Genomic DNA, 23,679 nt, shown 5'->3' with positions numbered 1-23,679 from the left:
CCTTTCCACTGAAATGCAAGAAAGATTTTAACACCATAAATAGGACAGGTACAAGTAGGATATTTACTGATGCAATAATTAGAGCTATTCTTGGTGAATGCAGAAAAGTTGATTTAATCAGTGATATGGATTTTTTCCCCCAAAAATTGTGGTATAGCCTATTTATGTCATTGTGACAAGAAATATCTGTTAATTTTGTAGATACAGGGCCAGTGAACCCTTTTACACAAATCACTGTTCAGCATTTAAAGTTTACAAAACCTCCAACAAATGCATGTAAACTAAGAGGTTTTCAGTGCCATCCAAAGTTTCTTCCAGCAAACAGCTTGCTGTGATAGACTAGTGAAAACTGGTTTCTTTTTCCTGACCCTAAGAAGGACTAGTTTGCTCCTGAAGAGCAAATCTTGTGTCACTTTCCATCTCAAGGTTCCCTGCAGTGGCAGGGTAAAGACCTGACTTTTTCTTTTCTATCACTTCCACAAAAAATTTGCTATCATCATGTATAAACTTCGAGATTTGTTTGAAGTTTGGAATCTTTAGGACATCAGATTTCTTGAGACACATTTTAGGACATGTATTATAAGTTGAATGAAAATGGCTGTGAAAGAAAAGTTGTTTATTGAATTCCTGAAAAGGCTTGTAATCTCAAAGAAGGGAATAACAGGGTTTTTGCCAAAGATATCGGATACATGTATGTTTACCTCTAATACATGTAGGTGTCAGGATTTCCAAATGTTGAAATTCATACAGGTATCTATTTGATGTGTTCCTAGATGATAATAATTACAATTTACCTTGAATATTTAGCAACAAAGAAAAATGTGAATGATGGTGCTTTGCCATTTCTTGCGTCTTTGTTATCAGTGTAGATTATTTTCTCCTTGGTTTTTGCAGGTAGTAATACCTGTATCAGACATATATATCATCAGATGGTAGTCTGCTGATGTTAAGTTTGGTATATGTGCTTAGTGTTAAAATCACACTGATGATCAAGGCTTTATGGTTTCAGTGCTGGAGGTTCTGAAGAATCATCGAGGCGCCAAAATTAGCTTTGAAGTGGATATATGCAGATTGGGGTAGATAGGTGGGTGCTGCACTCTCTGAGAGCTGGCCTGTGATAAGGAGGATGTGTACACGCGTGTGCATGAAGGCACTGTCGAAACCAGCCCTACGTAGATGTTGGTTTGTTAAGGCAGCGTCTTTGTTAATGCCCAGTGAGTCGTGAGATTTGTGGCTGATTGTAGAGAACTGGTGTAATCAACTGTTGTGTCCAGACCGGTCGTTGCCTTAGAACTCCTGTATATGTGTGATGTACATCACAATGCATATACAGATAGGGAAACTTTGGATTTTTTTGTATTGTTGAAGTGTTCAATTTGTGTGGGTCCAGATATGCCAAGCATTAATATACCCACCTGGAAGCAGGTGGTAGTGTCTTGGAAAGTAACTTTAAATTCATTCTAGATTTGACAGTATTCTAATGCTGTCCAAGCCTCTCAATCTTCTGCCCCATGGCAGTTTAATATTCGGTGGGGATTTCATCATTGTTAAGATACTACTGTCATACGTTAGCATTACAACTACTGTACATGTTCTCATCTTTCTTGAATAGTGAGACGTAAAATCTGCCACTGGCTCATGTTATAGATATCTAAGAGCATTAAGCCTTACTTCAGCTGTGTTCGTACACTACTAAAATACTTTAGAACATCTCCTTTATTGCCTTTGTTGTCTGGTGGCCAATGATGCTGACTCTCACGGTATGATATATAGATGTTGTATAGCCTGTGACCTATCATTTGTATAATGCCACAGGTTTTGATAAGTAGATGCATAATCAAGCTTCTGCTTTCAAACAGAATAAAATCTCTGGTGGTTTCTTCACCGAAACATGTGAAAGGCTGCTTGTAGAGATGCTACAGTATCAACCTGGTACAATATTCGGGGGAGACATTTGCAGCTATGTAATATTGAATGGGAGACTCTGGGGACGAGCTACACAAAAGCTCCAGATTGCAGTAGAACACATCATTTTCTGTGGTGAAGTTTCAGTGCTTGTTTATTTCATACATGTTTCCTGAGCACACATACACCCATAGCCGTGATATGAAAAAGGAAGAAAACAAGATTTCATATCTTTAGACCATTTTCTTAGAGGCGGGAAGGAGTTCCTCATTGTGTAATGAAACCAAAATTTGTCTGAACCAGGCTGGCCTAAGGTGGTTAAAGCTAAACCCATGAGACCAGATGTTGGATTCCAACTCATGTTTTGGCTGCAGCGTCAAGAGGTTTGTCAGGTACTTAGTGAAGATGGGTGGTTGACCTGGTCTAGCCATAGTGAAGGTGGGGGGTTGACTTAGTCTAGCCATAGTGAAGGTGGGGGGTTGACTTAGTCTAGTCTTAGTCAAGGTTGGTGGTTGACTTAGTCTAGTCTTAGTCAAGGTTGGTGGTTGACTTAGTCTAGTCTTAGTCAAGGTTGGTGGTTGACTTAGTCTAGTCTTAGTCAAGGTTGGTGGTTGACTTAGTCTAGTCTTAGTGAAGGTCGGGAGTTGACTTTGTCTAGTCTTAGTCAAGGTTGGTGGTTGACTTAGTCTAGTCTTAGTCAAGGTTGGTGGTTGACTTAGTCTAGCCTTAGTCAAGGTTGGTGGTTGACTTAATCTAGTCTTAGTCAAGGTTGGTGGTTGACTTAGCCTAGCCTTAGTGAAGGTTGGTAGTTGACTTAGTCTATCCTTAGTGAAGGTTGGTGGTTGACTTAATGCCCTCCGGTTTACTTCCACCAGCAAACCTTACCACTATCCTTAGGTGGAAATATGTTGAGCACTGTGGTAAGCACCATTCAGACAATCTGAATTTGTCATTCCTGATAGGATAGTGTGAAGAATGCTGCAAATGGATTCCTTCACCTCTATACAACAACAGCATGTGCGTGTAGTTGATGGGAGTATATTTAGTAGTTTGCTACATGCATGTGCTCGTTATAGTTCACGTGGCAATATCCTCATTTTATCCTCTGAGTGGTAAAATGTATTTAAGTACATGTAGATTAGCCAGACTAATTACAACTTGTTTTCTCATAGTAGGACATTTGGCTTGTTGTAGCAAATTTTAATAATCATTGGTCATTGGACAGATAAAGTCAACATAGAAGCGAGATCGCTAACCACAGAATAACATCTCCCAATCACACTTACAGGCAAAATGCTGACCACCATGAATTCCACACAGTACCTGGATCAGTGCTTGTGTACACATACATATTCTTGTCGAGTTTAGCAGCTTTGTAATGAATCTTTTTTGACAGGGCTGAAGTTTAACATTTGGTATGTTTCTTTTGTACATGTTGAAATACACCATGGAAGGTTACATTTGTTATCCCATTTGTATTGTTGTGTGTCAGGGTTTATTGACGTTTCACCCAATGCTTATCTCATATTGTTTGGAAACAACTGCCAACATAAATAATGACAAGAATATTTCATAGTGAAAGAGGCATACTCATTTTCAGTCAGAAATCATGATGTCGATAAGACACTTGTGCTGTATCAGCTGATTTCATTGGTCTGTGATGTCATAGCCTTCACTGCTAGCCGGGACCTCCAAGGCGTAGTTGGTTAGTGTGCTAGCGCAGCTTAGTGACCTAGGAGTCTCTCACCAATGCGGTCGCGGTGAGTTCAAGTCCAGCTCATGCTGGCTTTCTCTCTAGCCATATATGGGAAGGTCTGTCAGCATCCTGCGGATGGTCGTGGGTTTCCCCCGGGCTCTGCCCGGATTCCTCCCACCATAATGCTGGCTGCGTCGCATAAGTGAAATATTCTTGAGTACGACGTAAAACACCCATCAAATAAATAAATAAATATATTGGGCTGGTGGAGTATCGTAGCCAAATGGGCAACCACACACTGATTGACGCCTTGTCTGATAAGTTCTTTATAAACAATGGCTGCGGTCCTAAGCAGATGTCAACTTTGGCTCTTACCTCTCAGCTCGCCCGCACACGCGGCATCATAGGCATATTTCATTCGGTAATGGCACACCAGCCCCGTATTCACGACATGGCAGAACAGTTCTAAACAAGGCGTCTATTACACTCGTCTTTTCGGGTTTAAGGTGCATGCGCCATCTACTAATAATAACTTTTTCAAGACCCATAATTGTGGTGAAGGCAAAATGTCAGCTGCTTTAGCGATGATTGTGAGATGAATTTGGGTCTCGTGTGCCCTTACCGCATGGAATATACCTGGAAAGTTGCGTGTGTGGGCGAGCTGAGAGGTAAGAGTTGACACCAGCTTTGGATCGCAGCCATTTTTTAGAAAAGATTTATCGGACTGGAAGTCAGTCTGTGTATGGTTTACAATTGGTTGCCCCTTGGGCTACGATACCCGCAAGCCCAATACAAAGAGAGGGGCTGGCGCTATGTAATAGTGATTATTATATGTATATGTTCTTAATACATGTATCCAGCAAGTAGTATTTTTAAGTTTCTGAGACATTGTAATAATATAAATACACTTTACAAAACGGCCAACAATTACCTGAACATGTGCACCTTCTAGAAAGGTGTCCATTGTCAACAAGTTTATTTTTTCTTCAGGACTGTAAATGGTGACACATTAGAACTTCATTTTTCTGACCGTGGGCTCTTGTAGGACCACATCTAGTTTATACTTGAGGGCTGAGTTTCGATCATCAGGTTTCCTGCAGTACCATGGCCGAAAGTTGACACAATATAAAATCTACATTTATGCATGTGCTCAGACTGAATCTGTTGCATTGTACAAAAAAATTCAGGCAATTACCTTACATTGCACACTGGAAAGTCAAATGCATTTGGTGCATGTATAGAAGAAAAAGTGGTGAAACACATAAAGTGTGGTCTGTGGAAGTGTTATGAAAATCTACATTATTTTGATATCCCCTCATTTTAGGCCACCTTGTGAAGTATGGAGAGGTATTGTGAGAGGGTGATCAGATGCTGTCAGTGGTGGTGTTGGTGGCAGTGTCCAGTTAAGTTTAAGATTTTTGCCAGTCATAGGGTTGCAACGGTCACCCATAGTACACAGATAGTCAAACATAGGGTCGCAGTGGCCCCCCATAGTACACAGATAGCCAATCATAGGGTTGCAGTGGCCTCCCATAGTACACAGATAGCCAATCATAGGGTTGCAGTGGCCTCCCATAGTACACAGATAAGCAGTCATAGGGTGGCAGTGGCCTCCCGTAGTACACAGATAGCCAATCATAGGGTTTCAATGGTCACCCATAGTACACAGATAGTCAGTCATAGGGTCGCAGTGGCCCCACATAGTACACAGATAGTCAGTCATAGGGTCGCAGTGGCCCCCCATAGTACACAGATAGTCAATCATAGGGTTGCAGTGGCCTCCCATAGTACACAGATAGCCAATCATAGGGTTTCAATGGTCACCCATAGTACACAGATAGTCAGTCATAGGGTCGCAGTGGCCCCACATAGTACACAGATAGCCAATCATAGGGTTGCAGTGGCCTCCCATAGTACAAAGATAGCCAGTCATAGGGTTGCAGTGGCCTCCGATAGTACACAGATAGGCAGTCATAGGTAGCGATTTTCATCAAAGACCAAGGAAGTCTTTTACCTCATAGCTCAACATATTGCTCAGCTATTCACAGGGCTGCAGTGGCCTCCCATAGTACATGGATTGTCAGATGCAGTTCGAGATTTGCATATCAAAGATCTTTGATTTAAGTTTGTGTACTAACTCCTCATAGTGACCTTTACCACAATGATTTACAACTCCATAACTTCATATGAAGTCATTGCTCTGCAATCCTGATGCATATGATAAACAGTGATAGTGGTGACAGTATAATAATTTTGGTCTTTTTTGTTAATTTAATAGCAGGATCTTAACATTCTATAATTAGAGAATATATGGTGGTGTCATTCTACTTTTTGGGGTCTAGAGGTCATTGTTTGAATGAACCTTGTGTCACATGACTTGAACATTATGCAGTTTTACAAACTGCTCAATCCGGCGGGCTACCAGTATTCTCTGAAGGCCTTGCTGTCCTTGGTATCTATGCTTTCATACAGCCTCTGTGTTAAGGGACACAAGGCATCAGATGAATGTTACACGGCAGAGGTACTGTGTCAGGCAGAGGTACTGTGTCAGGCAGAGGTACTGTGTCAGTCAGAGGTACTGTGTCAGTCAGAGGTACTGTGTCAGTCAGAGGTACTGTGTCAGGCAGAGGTACTGTGTCAGTCAGAGGTACTGTGTCAGGCAGAGGTACTGTGTCAGTCAGAGGTACTGTGTCAGTCAGAGGTACTGTGTCAGGCAGAGGTACTGTGTCAGTCAGAGGTACTGTGTCAGGCAGAGGTACTGTGTCAGTCAGAGGTACTGTGTCAGTCAGAGGTACTGTGTCAGGCAGAGGTACTGTGTCAGTCAGAGGTACTGTGTCAGGCAGAGGTACTGTGTCAGGCAGAGGTACTGTGTCAGGCAGAGGTACTGTGTCAGGCAAATATTGCAGTGTAAAACTGTTCCAGTTCTCTATCAGCATCCAGGGCCATTTTTGTGAGGAATTTCCTGGGATGCTATTCGTCGTCATCTGAACTACTTTTTTGTAGAGAAGGATGAGCTCTTACAGGAGATGGGCCAAGGATCAGTAATTGAGCTGTGATTGTTGTAATGGAGGGGAAGAAAAGATCTTGGTAACATTCCATAATCTTAAAATCCTCTTTTATTTTGGTGCTTTGCTAAATTCTCTGCTCTCCCATAGGTTTATGTGTACTTCTGTTGCACTCAATACCGCTGTCCATCTATGTCTGCTGTCTGGAACACTTCTTTCTCTGTCTCCGTTATACAAACCTCAGACCAGTCTCATTGGTTTTAAGAAGCTAGGGCTTGCATTTGGCCACTATCTGAGCTGCGTGAAGCTTTTAGAGAATGTTTTGGTCAAGGCACATATGTGGCCTGGTCAGGGTGTGTGGCCAAGGGTGGTGGTTATAGTGTTCATTAGTGGAACAATTTCTTGTTGTGTCCATTCTAGGCAGGCATAACCAGCTCTATTACTGTAGATCTGTCAGTCTGAAGATGTAAATAACTGCATGAAAAATGGACCTGTTGAGGTCATTTAGTGTGCAAAACTCAGCAGCATTGATGGAGATGTGATTATTGTATTTTGGAATTTAGCCTCAGTCTTGGTCGGCCTAATCAGTTTCTGTCTCAAGAGTTGAGATTTTGACCAAATTGAGACACTCAAGGTTTGACTTTAGTATGATTTGCTTTCTTAATTATATAGATTGCTGGCCTGTTTTCATTGAGCCAAATGTTCAATAGTTGTGTTGGGGATTCCTCGAAGAATTGTGTGAACACCTAGTTGACGATTTTGTCAAATGAATCATTGCAGCAGCCATAGTCAGTATGAGCAGTGTTATTCATTGAATGTCTAGTTTCCATGTCCTCTGCTTGTAAACTAGGAATTGAAGTAGGGTTAATTTTGTAACTGTGGGCCTCTATTGACAACTTACATCTGTCAAAAACAAAGTGAAGGTTTATTTTCAGCCTGCATTGATCGGCATTTTTGGCACTCCACATGTACTTCTTTCCTTGTTTCCTGTACAAAGTTGTTTGCTGTACATTATACATGTACATGTAAGTTGAAATACTGGTCTGTCCACACTGGGAATGGGTGAAAGGGCCTAGTTAAGTGTCACCTACATGGCTTTTGCGTAATGCGTAATCATTAAATATATGGCAACATCAGGAACAATTAGCAAAAATTATGTTTCTCATGGCATGAAATAAACATGAGATAAGTATTGATAAACAAAAAGTTACATCCATGAAATGGTGAAGGACTGATTTGTGACCCAGAAATGTGGTAAGAAAATTATACAAGGCAGAGAGAATGAAAAGATGAGCATAGGTGTTATATGCTCAGTGATAGGACATGCCATAAAGATGATACGATCCAATTGACCTGTTCTGTGTGGATTGTTGAGAGTCTTGAGAAGCACATAATTAAAATAAAGTGCACTACTTTTTGGAGATGACCAGTCGGCACCAGAGGCCAGTTTACAAAGAGCTTGTAGTGTATGATAGCTCTTTGAACACAGGTCTTCTTTGGTTCAGTGAAGAGCACAGTATCTAAAACTGTTAGTCCATAACCCATGTATATGCATTATTTGGTGATTGGCGAGTCATATTGTGAAGATTTGCATTACAAGCTGCCAGGTTTTAGCACAGGTTCATAGTTATCAACTTAAAAAAAAACGAATAAAAAAAAAAAACTCCCCCCCCCCCAACAGTCAGTTTCAAATGTGAGCATTTTTTGCATCCTTTCATGAGATCAGCTTCAACTGTTGTTGGCTAACAGTGACAAGATTACACAAAAAATACAGCTGTCCTGGTCAATCCCACACTATAGATGTGACACTTGACCTTCAGCATCCTGTCATTCATGTATTGTTAGCAACCAGCTTCACGAGAACTGACTTGACCTTCAGGATCCTGTCATGTTTGTGCTGTCAGCATTCGGATTCCTGAAAGCAGAAGTCCTGTTCATCACACTGGAGATTTGACACTTGACCTTCAGGATCCCATCATGCCTGCACTGGTAGCAGCTAGCTTCATGAGGGCTGAAGTCCTGTCTGTCACACTGGAGATATGGCACTTGACCTTCAGGATTCTGTCATGGCTGTGTTGTCAGCAGCCAACTTCATGAGAGCTGGAGTCCTGCCTGTCACACTGGAGATATGGCACTTGACCTTCAGGAGCCCATTATTCCTTCACTGTCAGCAGCCAACTTCATGAGAGCTGGAGTCCTGTCTGTCACACTGGAGATATGGCACTTGACCTTCAGGATCCCATTATTCCTGCACTGTCAGCAGCCAACTTCATGAGAGCTGGAGTCCTGCCTGTCACACTGGAGATATGGCACTTGACCTTCAGGAGCCCATTATTCCTTCACTGTCAGCAGCCAACTTCATGAGAGCTGGAGTCCAGCCTGTCACACTGGAGATATGGCACTTGACCTTCAGGATTCTGTCATGGCTGTGTTGTCAGCAGCCAGCTTCATGAGAGCTGAAGTCAAGCCTGTCACACTGGAGATATGGCACTTGACCTTCAGGATCTCGTTATTCCTGCACTGTCAGCAGCCAGCTTCATGGGATGTGACACCTAACCTTTTCTCACTCACCCCACCCCCTCCCATGCCAATGCTGTCAGCACCCAGCTTCATGGGATGTGACACCAAATCTATCTCACTCACCCACCCACCCACCCACCCCCTCCCATGCCAGTGCTGTCAGCAGCCAGCTTCATGGGATGTGACACCTAACCTATCTCACTCACCCACCCCACACCCTCCCATGCCAGTGCTGACAGCAGCCAGCTTCATAGGATGTGACACCTAACCTATCTCACTCACCCACCCCACCCCTTCCCATGCCAGTGCTGTTAGCAGCCAGCTTCATGGGATGTGACACCTAACCTTTTCTCACTCACCCGCCCCACCCCCTCCCATACCCATTAGTGAAAGATTACTGAAATAATGTTCCCAAAAATTCCTTTCTTCTGCTGAACATCAGGGGGGAAAAAAAGGTAATGTGATGTCAGAGTTCCTAAATACCATCTTAAAGCCCACCATAGTATTCAAATATTTGAATGCCTTTCAACACTGTTAAAAACATCTGAAGATAAATAAAAGTATTTTTACGCATAGTTTTCAGCTGTCCTTACTTCATATTTGAGCTTTCTTTTTCTTTAAGCACAATGAATGAACAAGTATCTCTATTAAGATAAAGGGATAAAAATAACAATTATGGAAATGGATCCAGTGTTATTAATGCAAAACATTGTGAATGCTACTATACAAGTACATGTGACTTTAGCGCTAATATAGAATAGGTGAAATTCCTGGCATCTAAGTCATATTACATTAGATACATATACATGTATCTACGCTAACAACTGATTGTCCTTGCCTCAGTATTTTTCCTCAGTTTTCTGAATGTACAGAGGCTTGTTGTTCTCACATTGATGAACCGTTAACAGAGTTATGTGGTGGCACACTTAACATGCCTGTGTCTCCAGTTGCCCCCAGCTCATTAGCATGCAGGGCTTGCCCCCTGGTGGATCTGTCAGGATGTACTGAAGCGTGTTAACAGGGGAATGTAATGTTTGTTTCTGATGAACTACATTGTAATTCACCGATAAAAACTCTGTCAGGTCTAAAACTGAAGGTGAACACACTGTACGCGATGTATTTCCTGCAGACAAAGTCAAGTAATTAGTCAATAATCTATGACGGTAGTTGGTGTTTTGTATGACATTTGAGAGTTCGTGTACTCAGTACAGAGTATCCAATGTATGCGATTTGGCAGCCCTGTTGTAAGTCAGGGTTTTGGTGAGAAGACCCTGTAGAGTGTTCTGCTATATTAATGTGTTTGAGGATATCAGTTACAGATTAGAGAAAATGGAGGTATTAATCAGAGGAGGCTCAGATATGCATGGTAGAGAAGAAATCCACAAAGGCTTTTTAAATGACCAAAAAAAGGCGGATCCAGTATGAAGCCTTTTAACAGAATGGATTTGTCATTTGACTGAGAGGCTTGACTCACTGTTGCATGAACGTTGCCTGATAGCTGTAAGAATTTTAACCATTTTTCATGTTTTATCACCCCATAATTTTGCCATCTTGTTGGGGTTTGATTAAGACAAATGTCTCTCTTGCCAGAAGATGTGCGTGGTATAACATGCACGATGTTGTACGTTTTGATCTGTTTATGTGCCCTTTTGGTTGCTTGACTAGAAGGTTGGTGGTTTTCTCCAGGTACACCGTTTCCTATTTTCATAAAAAAAGAAGAAAAAGCCACCTGGCCTACTGGCTTCCTCAGAGCACCACTCCGGGGAAATATGATCGACAAAAGGGAGTAGGCTGTTCAATTAGGCAAAAAGTGTCTGGTGTCTTCAGCATGGTATTTCAGTGAGGCAGCATTATAAATATGCTGGAATGTGACAGGAGAACCTCAAGGAGATGCCATTGTGATACGATGAAAATAATGTGGAAAGTAACATTAAACCCAAGCAGAACAGTCAGAAAAATGTACCACCACAATATGGCTGAAATATATGGACAAACCAATAATCATTCATTCTCTAGAGTGTAAAATTGCTTTTCTAAAGGCAGAGTTGTTAATTTAAACGAAAAACATTTGAAATAATTACCACTCATTTTATCCTGTCAACATTTGGAGTCAAAGGTTGTATGTCTATTGTGTCAGCACAAAATGGTGTTATCCTCTGTCGAAGGATCTTCAGAAAGCTGAAAGTGTGGGCTTTATTTACAGTCCTTGTACACACAAGTCTTTTTCTGATGTTGTGGTTCTTGTAAAACCTGCTTTGTTTTAGCTGAGTTTTTGTTAACTAAATGGTTAGAGGCTGCCTCGGGCTATCACAGTTTGACCCATGACCTTGTTCCTTAATGTTAATGTGATATAGCTCTGCCTACATGGACTACATGTACTCTGACTCACATTTTCTTTTGTCTTATGGTGCATGTATAATGAAACTAAAATTAACATGAGGATTTTGTAACACAGTATTAAGTGAGGTTCACAGATTGTAAGTTTCCTCAACCAGTAAACTCATAACTTCAATGTAAAACAGTGTCATAAATTCCAAAATGCGAAATATGATAAAGGACCTAAAATTTGGCCTGAAAAAATACAATTTTGGAACCAAATAAATGTCATAAAATAGTATTTCTGGTGCTTGAGCTTACAAGCAGCAGGAAACCACTCCACCTTCTAAATGAACCTCAAATCACCTTCTGGTGCTTGAGCTTACAAGCAGCAGGATACTACCCCACCTTCTAAATGAACCTAAAATCACCTTTCTAAGATCAGCGTAATTCTCTCAATCGGGCAAACTGTACAACATAGGAGAAACTTGTAGACCATTTACTCTATATATATTTGTGTTCATAATCCATGTACCTCTACTTGCTACAGCCTGTGTAAGTTTCAAAGATTGTGGTCATGGTATTCTGTGCTTGTACATCAGTATTCCCTTGAAAACCCTGGAATGACCACAATTTGGTATTCCCTGCTCTGCAGTTTGTAATACTGGGACTGATGTCATGGCATTTCTGCACATCGGGATTGAGTGTGTTTTAAGAGTAAGTGATATACGTTTAATATTGGACCCAAATCCTGATTAGACCTTAGGAGTTACATGGGATATCTGTGATTTGGACACGTACAACTCCCAGTCACATAGGCTAAGTGACCTTTGTCGCAAAATGTGTCGCAATTGGATCATACATGTATCTGCACTCATGATGGGAAAGATCCTGGTCCCATAATTGAGATCCTTGAAATTGTTGGGGGGGGGGGGGGGGTCTTGTGAAAAGTGGTTTTCCAATTTTAACTGATGTATGTATATTTTATTATATGCACATGTAGCTATGCCATTATATAACCATCAGAAATAACTTCTTGTAGCATGATGTCACAATAGTTTACATTTGTTAATGGCCATGTAGCAGTGTTGCTCATGGTACATTGTAGCAGTGCATGCTAGTAAATGGTCTTCTGGTTACATGATGTTATTAATGTTCAGATGTTCTTTTTCCTGTAGTTTGCTGTTTGCCTGGCATCTGAAATATGATGATGTTGTTTGATGTGTGCATTAAATCAAAGGTTGCCTATTTCACCAAGGGAGGTAAGCCTGTTGTCTTTGCACACACCTCGTGTGATTTAGGCCTGCCTCATGCTGACATCAATCATGCAGTACCTCAGAGTTACCCAAGAGACATTGGCCAAGTGGATAACTGAGACATCCCTTTCATCTGTCACTGTTCACATAAATCACAAAACATCGCTAAAACTGGTTTATTATCCCATTGTCCCACATATCACAAATTCAGTCGAGCTCTTCTTTTTTTTTCTTCTAGTTGAAAACTAAGGCTAAAGTGTTTGTAATTAATAATGAAAAGGCCGATGTACATGCTTATGAAAAGTGAGCCTAGTTTACACAAGTCACACGTATGTTGTTTTTGAGAATACACGTATTGCTCAAATTTAAACAAGTTGTCAGAGTTGACTGTCTTTCATGGAGAATAAGAAACTTTCTGGCAAGATGTACCTGTGTAAAATTATGTTTTGTTAAAATTTAAATTTTGAAGTTTTTTCTTTTGAAGTTATGTTAACATACATGTATATTGTTCACTGGATTTTCTGGTATTATTCCGATTACGTTACAAGCCACAACAGGTACCACACTGACTGTGTCTTTTCCAATGAAAAAGCTCTTCCTGCAAACAGTACTGAGACAAATGGTCTCTCAGTGATAGCCTTGTGTTGATGGTGAAGTTAACACATGTGCCTTGTCTATGTCTGACGTATGGATTTATGATTAATTTCTTGATACTCTTTTCAGTTGTGTGGATGGTTACATTTTTGTAAATATGAATGATTCACACCACCAATGATGTCGCAATGTTCTAAAGACAAGAAAAGTGAACATTTTCTGTACAGCATTGCATTGAATAATAGTAAATGTATATATTTAAAAGTACATTAATGAATTATTTTGGAAAGAAGCCTGTTAATAACAATTTTTGGCAAAAATTAAGAGTATTGCAATTATCCTTTAGACATTCTTTAGCTTACACCTGAAAAGCGTATTTGAAAGGTGTTCTTTTTTTCTTTAGTGTTGGATATCTGCTACTTTTAGTTTTATGAAGAAATAACAGTTAATTACTTACTTTTTGGTTGAGTGATATAAAGGTACATGTACATGTGTTACTGTGTGTGATGTACATGTGTTACTGTGTGTGATGTACATGTGTTACTGTGTGTGATGTACATGTGTTACTGTGTGTGATGTACATGTGTTACTGTGTGTGATGTACATGTGTTACTGTGTGTGATGTACATGTGTTACTGTGTGTGCTGTATGTTACAGGATTATGTCTGTAGGGGTTCAAGGGGTACATCTACACACCATTTCTTCCAGGTCAACAGGCAATGATGAAAGCTTTTCTTGGTTCAGTCATTTTCTTCTATGTCATCTACTGGGGTCAACTTTTTTTTTATTGTATGGTAATTTTTCAGGTAGACTTTCTGTTGAATCTCTCTCTTGGATGAATGGGCAGCTGTGAAGATTAAATTGTACAAGCAAATGAGTTGACCTGATTTGTCTCCTCGACAATTCACCTGGCACAGTAAGTATGCCTTTGCACTATTTGTTTAATACGCAGCAATGTATCAGTTTTCTTTGTGGAGCACCTGTATTTGTAGTTTACCTGTACAGGTCGCCTGGCCCTGATGCTAACCAACACATTGTGCTGCTGTAGTGCTATATCTAAGCTGCTGATGAGCAGTTTGTCTTGATCACTTTACTGGATCAATCAGCAGCTTCATACCTGGTGAAATATGCAGCTATTTAAGGTGAGGGGTGAGTGGTGCCGAAGTGGAGCACCAGTTGACCCCTGACTCCCAGCTGCTTGGCAAGAGAAAGCGTTTGCACCCTTACACTTATGATCACTGAACTGTGTCCAATCCAGCCGTCATGGCGTGAAGTGACATCAAATTTGATACCCGCCTTGAATAGGAATTGCCAGGGAAAAAAAGAAAGAAAGATTGTGTTAAGTGTTGTGTTTGTGTGACGGCTGGTGTCTGTGACCCTGCTGGGTACATCCCCATAATTCTTGTCTTCATTCAGGGAAGAGGACAGGAAAATCCCAAGCGACATTTGAACCTAACAATAAAGTTATGGTACTTTAAATAAATTCGCCATGACTTGGCTCAGTGCTCCATAATGTCAATCTCATCCCAGGTCAAAATGCCTGTAATGTCAGCCACATCCATGCTCACAATGACTGTGATGTCAACCACATCCAAGCTCGCAATATCTGTATTGTCAACCACATCTAAGCTCACACTGACTGTAAAGTCAACCACATCCAAGATCTTAATGACTAATGTCAGCCACATCCAAGCTCATAATGACTATAATGTCAAACACACCCAAGTTTACAATGACCGTAATGTCAAACCTATCCAAGCTTACAGTGACCATAATGTCAAACCTATCCAAGCTTACAATATCTGTAATGTCAACCACGTCCAAGCTCACAATAGCTGTAATGTCAGCCACACCCAAGCTCATAATGGCTGTAATGTCAGCAACATCCAACACTCACAATGATTGTAATGTTCATCTAAACATCTAAGCTCATAATGACAACCTCATCCAAGGCCGTAATATCTGTTATGTCAACCTCATCACAGGTCGACCTTCTTTGGTGGCTTAATGGTTAGAGCGTCCGCCTCAAAGTCTGGAGAGACTGGGATCAAAGCCCAGGATGGGTCATGCCAAAGACTTTCAAAAAATGGCACTTGTTGCTGCTTCACTTAGTTCTCAGCACTGAGAGGCTAGAACAAGGAAACAGAACTGGTTGGTCAGGTGTCAGTATAATGTGACTGGGTAGGGTGTTATGTCTTGTGTCAGCATGATTCTCCAGTGGTGACAGCGCTGTGGTGGCATGGACTCGCCCTGCCACAAGAAGACACAGTATATTTACACACACTTAATATGACTGAAAAATTGTTAAGTATGACATTAAACCCCAAGCATACATACATGTTCATCCAAGCTCACAATGTCTGTCATGTTAACCAAACCCAAACTCACAATGTCTGCTATGTCATCCCTCTCCAATTGCTCACGGTATTTAATGACATCTTCCTCAAAACTCACAGTATCTGTAATGCCAACCACATCCAAGCTCACAGTATCTGTAATGCCAACCACATCCAAGCTCACAGTATCTGTAATGCCAACCACATCCAAGCCCACAGTATCTGTAATGCCAACCACATCCAAGCCCACAGTATCTGTAATACCAACCACATCCAAGGTCACAGTATCTGTAATGCCAACCACATCCAAGCTCACAATATCTGTAATGCCAACCACATCCAAGGTCACAGTATCTGTAATGCCAACCACATCCAAGCTCACAATATCTGTAATGCCAACCACATCCAAGCTCGCAGTATCTGTAATGTTAACATCCTAAAAGCTTGCAATGTTGTGTAGTGTCAACCACATCCAAGCTCGCAGTATCTGTAACAGGGGTTTTAAATAAAGCCTGTCCACCAGTCGGCGACAGAAAATATTTCATGGCGACCGGTCACAAAAAAATTCACCTGTTGCAGGGACAGGTAGGCTCAATAAGTTTACAATCATGTGAATATTCTTGCATGTCTATGACTGTGAACTCTCTAGATATTACCTGGCATTCCCATAATCAAAATGTTGTTTTAAGACTTCGTTATTTTCAGGCCGAACAAGTCATCACTGTTAGGACGTCATTTAGTGGATAAGGCCGTCGTCAGTGGACCTATTGTATTTACGCTTTCAATTCCAAGACCAAACATACCTTCAATGTTGAAGAACTCACTTGGTTATCATAGAAACAGCCAAATTAAATCTGCAAGACCATTGTTCATTTTCGTCCCGGTCTCTTCCTCTCCCCACAGAAGCGTATATCTTTAGGCTGCACTGATAACTTTCCCGCTCAAGGATTACGCATGGTTTCACAACTGGAAAGGGGAGCAACTTAAGACACACACATATAAATCTAAACGCACACAAACCAAATGCTTTTCCTCGGTTGTTTCTCTTGAATGGGAAGCAGATGGGACTGGGAATGGGAACAAGTGCAGACTGAACCTCCACAAGTAAGTTTTGTTTTAATGAGCAACTGTGCAGAAGTCTCGGTCCTGACAGAATATTTAATAAAAAGGGAAATGCTACTGAAACCAGGTATTCTTGTAATACCATAGACTGATATTCCTTTCGCAAAGGTGGCGATGTTGATGGAAAAATAATTTCGCCAAAACTGAAAGTATGATCGCAAAATGCGATTGGCGATTGGTAGCGCTAGCACAGAATAGCCTTTCTGAAAGTCAGAATGATGGGACAGGTAAGAAAAAAGTCTACCTGTCTCTGTTACAGGTGGTAAGAAAACATTTCTACCCCTGCTGTGATGTCAACCTCATCCACGCTCACAGTATTTGTAATGTAGACTGCATCCAAGTTCTCAGTGTTTGCAATATCATCCCTTCCAAGCTCAGAATGTAAACCTCATCAAAATTCTCAATTTCTCCAGACATCAGTCTCATTTAAGCTTTCAGTATTCATAATGTTAACACCATAAAAGCTCACAATGTCTGTAATTTCAGCATGATTCACAAGTTCACAATATGTGTAATAACAGCCTTCTCCAATTTCTCAATGTATTGAATGACAGGCTCCTTAAAACTTACAATCAACATCTGTAATGCCAACCTCTTTCAAGCTCGAACTGTGTGTAATGATGGCTTCCTCCAAGCTCACAGTGTCTTTAATTTTAACCTCTGGTCATTTCGGAATGTAATATCAACTTTAATCCGTAGTTGAACATTCTGGAGTATAATTCTTGAGTTGGCAGTAAAGGTATATGAGCATAACCAATGAGGACCTGTCAAATACCCATCAGGAGGACCATGACATCATTTTATCAATTGTAACATTGTAACATTGCAGATGTTGGGCTATAATCTAGGCTTGACATGTGGCTCCTGCTTCTCACTTGTACCACCTCCAGGGATTACAAAATATGCCACATTGTACATGAGGATATTCATTGTGCACAGTGTTGGACAACAGTGAAGTAAATAAATACAATAAATACATAAATGACCTGTATACCAATTATAATCATGGAAGATGTGTATAGCTTTGCTTAATATCTGTGTAAGATGATGGCGTACAGTAGACAGTCTGAAAAGGATTCTCATCCTTCTTGATATTCTGTTCATTTTCTGACTGCATATGTGGTCAGTGGCATTGGCACCTCGTTAAGAACACAGACTGTTTGAATCAGGACAACTGTGTGAATGTTAATTGTTATATGTACACGTGGCTCAGACAGCACACAAGGCTAACAGTCCGAACCTTTCTCTGGTTTGTAAGGTGATAACAGCTTATATACCTAGCACTTAATTTAACTGTTGTATTAAAGGATTAGTGTACAGATTTTTTATTTAATCATAATTAGCTACCTTTGTAGATATTATTAGATTAATATTACACTGAAAATGACTAGAAAATGATTCTAATTTTATGCCCTTTTCCATCAATGCTTCGTAGTCTCTACCAATTTGTGTCATGCAAGTCTATCCTTTATGAGCTGTCAGAGCCAAGTAGCTCAGTCTTAAAAAAAAGCTGCAAGAATGGAACAAATATATCCGATTTCTCCACGAAATTGTATGTGGTTCTGCATACAATTGTAAAAGCAGGTAGTCAAAGAAACTTGGAATCTATACTTGTAACTTTTTCAAGTTCTAAGAATATTTGACCCTTGGGAAGGCGTAAATTTACAGTACAAGATGGAAGGATTTTGTACACATCAAGAACAACTGTATCTGCTCTCGCCAGTTTATATCTGAATGCTGTGAAACAAATACAGCTGTACTTGAAAAATTTGGCTACTGCGGGGGCCTCATTGGACTAAAACCTAAGAATTAACTGAATTGAAAACTGATCGATAGCAAATATCTGTACGCTAACGCCGAGATCCACATATATATGGTAGATGACTGTATAGGTGTAAGCTACTTGGAATGCCGTCAATAACGTGCAGTTGTCAACGCATATAGGCATGAATTTAGAAAACCTCAGAGAATAGAATGTTTATTGTGAAGCGGACAGAGGGAAAGAATAGTAATTAAGTATCAAATTTTAGGATAAACACGCAAAATGTACGATACAACACAGGATAAACTAAAGCTCTAGCTTACCAGTGGATATTGCCAGTGCGGTACTGATAAATGCTTGGACAAAGATCAAAATCAGCGTTTTGAAAACTGCATGTAAGAATCTAAAGTCTGCCCAGAGATGTCAGTGTCATAAATCTGAATTTCAACATTATCCATTATGGGTTCAAGTTCGTATTGCAGTATATTTGCTTCTGTGTAGCTACTGTAGAATCCATCTCGAAAATGACATCATTTTGAAATGAATTGCCAGGTTATATGCAGTAGTCCAGCCATCTGTGGGTTAATTGGCCAACTATGACATCATGCGCTGAGCCATACCAGTGCGGCTGGCTGGAGATTGGCTGGGGCAGTAAGTCTCTTGTTTTGGTGGATTTAAAGTTATTATGCTTAGCAGAATACTCTTAAAACAGGTTATATCTTTATTATAATCTTTATAATTTGGACTACTGGCAAAATCTGGACACTAATCTTTTATGGTCTATAGTGCCAGCCTTACAGGCATATTGGGAACAGCCATGAATACAAATACTCAACTTAAATAGGTCTTCTTATCTTGGCTGGTGGCTGTGAAAGGTTACATGGTTATAGCCTATTGATTAATCCTGGAAGTTCAGATTTCAGCTCGCATTCTCATTGGCTAAAGCCAGAGCAGAGTGAAACACCTATCATTGACTTCTTGGCACTTGGGTTTGGATATGATGACATTTTACAGCCCTGCTTCCTTCCTCTTATCCTACTTCACCAACTTCCTGGTTTTACTTGGATGAACCGAGTTATCCTTAAATTTGCTATATGTTAATGTTATAAATATAAAATGAAAGGAAATATTGTAGAGGAAAGTCAGATCTGCGTGTACTTATAAATGTAATTTTTTTTTCCCTTTGAAGTTAATGGTATTCTGTTTTGATTACATTAAGATTTATAAAGTTGCTCGTGAAAATGTGTAAATTTTAAGTTTTATTATTTTTTAAAAATTTTTTGGCCTGAGTATCAGTGAGGTACATTGCTGGCTTTCTTGAGGGCAAGTCATTATTTTTGTATAGCTCTAGAAAGAATTCTCTTTGACAGTTCAGTCTACAGTGAAGGTTTGGGGAGTGCTGAGGAATTGCTCAGTACTAGTAGACTGTATGGCATGCACTAGGTGAAACCTTCAAGCTGCTAATGAGCTGTCTAGAGTTGTCTAGATTCCAAGTTAGTTGGCTGTTATCTGAAGGAAGCGGCTGAGATGTGACTACTCTTTATCACCAGTAATCCCATAGAGTCACTTGTTTTGTGTGGTTTCATTGCGATATGTGCATGATGGATGAAAGCGAGGAAAGAACTTGCGAGTTGCGAACATCAAAGAAAAAAGTCAGATCATCCCTGGTTCCATCAAGGAAGCTTGCCGATTTCTGATATGATGAACAATGCTGTCAACATTTACCCCCACTTGATAAAGAGTTGCATTCCATAGCTATCACTGAATACCCTGTAGGAACTCGAGCATCCATGTAGTTCCAGAGTACTAAACTTTGAACATATCTGGCATAGTCACATGATAAGGAGAAAGATGCAGTAGCACGCAATGATGAAACGGAAATCTTCCACACTAGATGAAGTAAAACCTCATGGAATTTTAGCTGGAAAATGGATAAAATCTGTGTCAGGACCATCAAACTAAAAGGTGAATATGGCCTGCCGTATCTTCGTACATGTATGTTTGACATCTCATGTTTGTAGCTTATACCACATTTACACGTAGGCAACGCGCAGAACCATATTTATTTTCTGTGACCTTGGGAAAATTTTCATTAAACTTTTTCCAGACATGCACTTAATCTTTTAGTCCTTACAGTTGTTTTTCATTGACCTTGATGCATTTTTCAAAGCGACTGAAGTCTGCTGCCATCACCTTGTGAACCCACTGTATGTTTCAGCAGAAGAGTATGGTCAAGGGTTATTTAATATATTGCACTAGTGCATGGTATATGAAATTATATTCCTGAGAATATGGAAGGATAGCGATAATTCAAGATGTTTATAGGGATTTACATGCAAGTCTTTTGCTCCTAGTACATGTACACATGTGCTGAAATGTTTGAATGTTTTTGTTTTTTTTCTTTGTTTTGATTGTTCATGTAATAGTAGGTTTTGAATGTTTTATTTCTTCCCAGAGTTTAAGAATATCCTGACTTGCCTTGTTTGCTTTTTTTGTCCTAGCAGTAAGAATGACTTGGTATACAGTTATAAAGTTGGCTGACTGTGAGCAGTATGCCATTTGTGTTAATGTACACAACTTTGACATCAATATATGTCTGCTTGATGATTACGTTTGTTGTCACAGTCATTACAAATATTGAATTTGCTGCTGCAGACAGCCTTTGGTTTGTTGACTGATTATACAAGGCCTGTCTAATGATGGCTGCACAAGCCTTGTCCTGCTCACGATGGTCGCCTTCTCTCCTTTGGGTAGACAGGTGCTTGTACCTCTAACCTCCAACCCCTGTGTCAACACGCACACAGCCCCTCCGCTTGTCCCAGGCACACACATAATCTAAACGCAAACACCATCTCAACGATAAATTGAAAACTGTTTCATATCTTCACGTAATGTCATCTAAAGAAATCTTTTCTGAAAAGATTGTCGCTTTTCTTGTCCATTTTGGAGGTGCATTGTTAAGTTATGCTTTGCTACACCCATTCCCCTTATCAGAAATATCAGCTTATACGCATTTCATAATTTCTCTGTCCTCCTGAAGTATCTATGAAGCAGAGAAAATGAATGGCTCAGTAATCAGGTATAAAGTGTGCAGGTAATGAAGCTTTTCTGATATTGAATTGTTTGAGGTGAAAGGTGAGAAATCCCATTACCCCAGTACTATGGCTGTATTGTATGGACTGAGGTAGTCAGTACAGGTAACCTTGTGAGATACCAGGATAAGGGGGCTTGAGACATCTAGGTAGGGGACTCTTTGTTGTAGTTTTATCAACCAGCAATGACGAACTACTAGCACTTGTACCATCATCAGGCCCTTGATATAAACTGTTTCTCCAAACCATGGAAGTGATTAAAAAAAAACCCAAATATTTCACCTTGTAGACGTTTATCCTCTATGTCATTTTTTTTTTTACCTCTTGTATGCTTGATGTTCACCCTTGCTTTAATATCAGATGATTATATGCATGAAATAGTTAATGATGATTTGGGTTTTTGTATCATGGTCATTAATTAATTATGGCATGGGTGAACTCGCAGGGATTTGGTTGAACTTGAAAATGTTTTTTTTTGTTCACATTGTAAGATTTCACACTCTTGTGGTGAAGTTTTTATTTGTAGTAGTTTATCAGATTCATCTTGTGTCAACTCAGTTCACAAAAGCATCTTACATGTAATATGTGATATAAAGATATCTTAACTCCTTACATACATTAATTACTTTACCTTCCAGATAAAAATGTTCACTCTTTCATGGAAGCGCATGTTGCTGCTTTTCTGTTATAATCAGTGAAAGTAAACTTTGGAGAAATAATGAACGATTTGGAATTTTTCTAATTGTTTACCAGTAGCCTGTGTTATTTTGTTCTTCATATCTTAAATAATGGTAACTTTGACCTTTTGAATGAGACTAAAACCCATACTTTTGATTGTTTGACTTGAGTTGTCAGGATCCTCCTACATGAAGACAACATGTGGGGTTCTGTAGTAAGGCTCAGGTTTCTCCTACATGAAGACAACATGTGGGGTTCTGTAGTAAGGCCCAGGTTTCTCCTACATGAAGACAACATGTGGGGTTCTGTAGTAAGGCCCAGGATTCTCCTACATGAAGACAACATGTGGGATTCTGTAGTAAGGCTCAGGATTCTCCTACATGAAGACAACATGTGGGGTTCTGTAGTAAGGCCCAGGATTCTCCTACATGAAGACAACATGTGGGATTCTGTAGTAAGGCTCAGGTTTCTCCTACATGAAGACAATATGTGGGGTTCTGTAGTAAGGCCCAGGTTTCTCCTACATGAAGACAACATGTGGGGTTCTGTAGTAAGGCCCAAGTTTCTCCTACATGAAGACAACATGTGGGATTCTGTAGTAAGGCCCAGATTTCTCCTACATGAAGACAACATGTGGGGTTCTGTAGTAAGGCCCAGGATTCTCCTACATGAAGACAACATGTGGGGTTCTGTAGTAAGGCCCAGGTTTCTCCTACATGAAGACAACATGTGGGGTTCTGTAGTAAGGCCCAGGTTTCTCCTACATGAAGACAACATGTGGGATTCTGTAGTAAGGCCCAGATTTCTCCTACATGAAGACAACATGTGGGGTTCTGTAGTAAGGCCCAGGATTCTCCTACATGAAGACAACATGTGGGGTTCTGTAGTAAGGCCCAGGATTCTCCTACATGAAGACAACATGTGGGATTCTGTAGTAAGGCTCAGGTTTCTCCTACATGAAGACAACATGTGGGGTTCTGTAGTAAGGCCCAGGTTTCTCCTACATGAAGACAACATGTGGGGTTCTGTAGTAAGGCCCAGGTTTCTCCTACATGAAGACAACATGTGGGGTTCTGTAGTAAGGCCCAGGATTCCCCTACATGAAGACAACATGTGGGATTCTGTAGTAAGGCCCAGATTTCTCCTACATGAAGACAATATGTGGGATTCTGTAGTAAGGCCCAGGTTTCTCCTACATGAAGACAACATGTGGGGCTCTGTAGTAAGGCTCAGGATTCTCCTACATGAAGACAACATGTGGGATTCTGTAGTAAGGCCCAGGTTTCTCCTACATGAAGACAACATGTGGGGTTCTGTAGTAAGGCCCAGGATTCTCCTACATGAAGACAACATGTGGGGTTCTGTAGTAAGGCCCAGGATTCTCCTACATGAAGACA

The 23,679-nt window shown here is 40.4% G+C and overlaps 1 protein-coding gene across 3 annotated transcripts in view; it reads left to right on the top strand.

The window, feature by feature from the left end:
* The window catches only part of LOC135468811 (nuclear hormone receptor HR96-like), a 173,964-nt gene that overhangs the window by 10,174 nt on the left and 140,111 nt on the right, over window positions 1-23,679 (top strand). For all 3 annotated transcript variants that reach the window (XM_064747249.1, XM_064747251.1, XM_064747250.1), the window contains exon 2: window positions 14,099-14,208. The gene's annotated coding sequence lies outside the window, so the exon portion shown is untranslated. The remainder of the gene's footprint in view (window positions 1-14,098; window positions 14,209-23,679) is intronic.

The sequence above is a fragment of the Liolophura sinensis genome, chromosome 6, assembly GCF_032854445.1.
Source record: "Liolophura sinensis isolate JHLJ2023 chromosome 6, CUHK_Ljap_v2, whole genome shotgun sequence".
Classification (NCBI taxonomy): domain Eukaryota; kingdom Metazoa; phylum Mollusca; class Polyplacophora; order Chitonida; family Chitonidae; genus Liolophura; species Liolophura sinensis.
This window is presented reverse-complemented; position numbering and strand designations above follow the sequence as displayed.